The 3490-nt window shown below is 35.5% G+C and overlaps 1 pseudogene; it reads right to left on the bottom strand.

Annotated features, from left to right (window-relative positions):
* Positions 1-1639: 1639 nt before the first annotated feature.
* Positions 1640-2733, bottom strand: LOC143051915 (uncharacterized; annotated as a pseudogene).
* Between the last annotated feature and the right edge of the window lie 757 nt (positions 2734-3490).

Here is a 3490-nt window from a genome sequence, read left to right as displayed (position 1 = left end):
TGTACACCTCACAGTCCTTCCATACACCGAATATACTAGACCTACTGCTTATAGTATCTGAAATATGGACTTGACCACCAAAACTTAACCTTGTTCACTGATCCATGAAATGAGGTCGAGGTCCAGTGAAAACTGTCTGACAGGCATGAGGACCTTGCAAGGTACGCACATACCAAATATAGTTATCCTATTACTTATAATAAGAGAGAATTTATCATTACAAAAAATCTTATTTTTTTTTTCAAGTAGTCACTGAACCATGAAAATGAGGTCAAGGACATTGGACATGTGACTGACAGAAAGTTCGTAACATGAGGCATCTATATACAAAGTATGAAGTCTTCCACCTTCTAAAATATAAAGCTTCTAAGAAGTTAGCTAATGCCGCCGCCGGATCCCTATACCTATGTCGAGCTTTCTGCAACAAAAGTTGCAGGCTCGACAAAAACCACGTTAAAAGACTGTATTTCACATGAAAGGTTAAATGTCTAGGTCATATGTCATCTTTCAGTACATTGTCCAGTGTTGTTCATAGGTGTTTTTTTGTTAGTTTATCATTAAGTGGTCTAAAACCAATGTCTCCATTAATGAAAACAAGTTAAGACTGTATTTCACATGAAAGGTTAAATGGCTATGTCATAGGTCACCTTTCGGTACGACACATCGTCTTGAGGTACTGATCTCAAACCAAAAATCTAAAATCAATGCCGTCAGGGAAAACAAATCATGTTCCAGACACAGGAATGTAAAACATGAGTGCACACACTGAAATAAATATCTTGCCTGTTATCAAAATAATGTTTGAATTATTTTAAAGTCTTTAAGATGAAGGTTTTACTACAAATATCTCATAAAATAAGCATTATCAATGATCCAATTACAGGTTTTGCTCATTGTTGAAAGACTATGGTGACCTACAGTTAACTTCTATGTCAATAAATAGTCTCTGGTTGAGAGTTGTCTCATTGGCAATCACAAATCTTATTTTTACATGTACACCAAACAATCATCATAATCATTACATAAACAAAATGTAGTTATCCTTTAAACTGTGTAGAGATTGAAGAAAACAACTGAATATACTAATGATATAATTCACCAAAAAACATACATACAATCAAACTCCCCCCCCCCCCCCTCCCTCACCTAACAACCAAACTATATGCAAGATATGATTTGCAGCAGGCCAAGTTTACGAGCATATTCCATCCACGCCAGGGACTTACAACCTTACGACTTTTCAAGGTGCGCCAGAGGGTTGCATCATGTTCTGCTTAAATTATATGCAAGTATTTGATAAAGCCAAAATGAAATAGAAAATATGGAAATTCGTAAGTACAAAATGTACAAAATGTATGTATGTCATTTGGGAAGGCATAAATTAATTTTTTTAAAGAAAAAAATGTATATAATGATCATTATAATCACATTAACATACATCATGTACATGAACAGTATATATCTATTATCAAATTACTTTAACCAAACCCTCTGGTATGAAACTCGAGGTCAAGTTAATCCTTTTATTCATAATAAAACTGAAATATCCATTATTCATTGTTGAAAGTGACATTAAACACCAAAAATTAAATCAATCATTCCAAAAAAAAACCTCACCAGAACATATTATATGATTTCATACCATGCTGCATGTATGAACTGAATTACAAATTTATCATGTTTGTACAAATGTACAGTGCTGGGAAAAAAAGATGCTTGCATGATACAAAAAAATACCCCCAGTAAAATGGTTGTTTCATATTTATATCAAGAAAAATATTCAACTGGATTTTTCAAATCGAGAAAAATGTTTCTGAATCAATGCAGATTTTGAGGGAACAGGCAAAGGAGCAATATTTCCTTCCTGTGCCCTTTCCTTTACTGGCAGTGTCATTGTTTCTTTTTGAACCAGCACGTTTTCGATCATAGCAAATACCCACTGATAATTTTTGTTATTAAACACTGACTTTGCCACCCATTGCCCAGTTGCCTTTGGACAAACCAATTTGTATGCTTTTTCACCATCTTTGTTGACCTTTTGACCACGATTTCGGTTAAGATTATGATCAATTACCGCCAAAGCAGTACGTGTCCACATTTGATCATTATCGAATTCCTGGCGTTTTGGTGTATATTTCAGCAACAGACTGTGAAAAACTTCTAAATTTCCTGTATGACAAAATTCATTTAGCTGACGAATGTCCTTTCTCAAACGCTTGTCCAACACTACTTCCTTTAATGCCTTATGGGCTTTTGAATCTTTTACCAGCCATTTTTTAGTGTCCGACACTTCAGGTTCAATTGTTGTGTGAGCACATTGCTTGAAGAATTTACCCTCAAAAGAATATATATTAACAGTATGATTTACAATGGAAATCCAGCTTTCTTCCAAAATGTCCTTATCTCCACCACAATTACTGGCACACCACCACAAATGATTACAAATAGATTTCATCCAATGGTTTAAATCTTCGCAACCTTTCCCTTTAGCCTTCAATGTTAGCTTTTTTTAAATAGATTTGCACAAGTGCCAAACATCAAACTGATGTTGCACTTCCGGAAATTCCTTCTTCATGATGCTTCTTATCTGAACATGCCGATCCGTAGCTAACACCTCAATCCTGAATCCCATGTCAAGCAGAGAGTCATGCATCTTCGAAAACCTTCAACTTCCATTTTTGAAGATGACCCAGTTTCAGTAACCTTGACAACAACAAATGTAATAATGCGTTGGGTTTCAAAGTAGAGAATAAGTGCAATTTAACATTACAAAAAATTAATTTATTGTGGAAAGAAGAGAAGCGACACCCAAAATGAGGTCTTCTCGTTTAATAGTATAGATAGAGTAAATGGATGTGTGTTATCTTTTAAGATATGACATTTGATAAGAGGTGGTTCCTGGAGAGACACATACTAGAAAGGCACTCAGACTTTGCCTGGAGGCGTCCAGAATGAAAGAAATTATTCCAAAGACGGAATTCAAACCATGGGTGCAACATTCTAGAAAGTCAGATGATATGACGTAATAGGTATGCCACTGGTACTAATAAAGGAGTTGAGTTGAAGAAGAGAGGAAACTCGTTGAGGGAAACGTCAAGAAAAAGAACAGATAGATCTGATATAGAAAACAAAGAAAATAACAACATCTCCGGGCCAACTCCTGCAAAGATTTGTAAACCAGCAGAGACGAAAGAACAAAGGCTGAAGAAAATTAAAGACGTGCTACAAGATCTGATGAGTGAGAATGGGGAAACCATAACCATTTCTGTAGAACCAGAGGCAGATAAAGTTGAAGAAGATACTAGTAGTCAAATATTAGAGGAAGAAATCGAGCTGTATGTATCAGAAACTGAGGTGAACACATTAGAAAAAGCAGATAACTATCACAAGAGTTCCTCTTCCTGAACAGCATCATCAGAATCGTCCTCTATCTCATCGAACACCTCAACAGCAAAGAAACAAACTCCAGATAGTAGACCACAAAATACAG

Source organism: Mytilus galloprovincialis, chromosome 11 (assembly GCF_965363235.1).
Source record: "Mytilus galloprovincialis chromosome 11, xbMytGall1.hap1.1, whole genome shotgun sequence".
NCBI lineage: Eukaryota > Metazoa > Mollusca > Bivalvia > Mytilida > Mytilidae > Mytilus > Mytilus galloprovincialis.
This window is presented reverse-complemented; position numbering and strand designations above follow the sequence as displayed.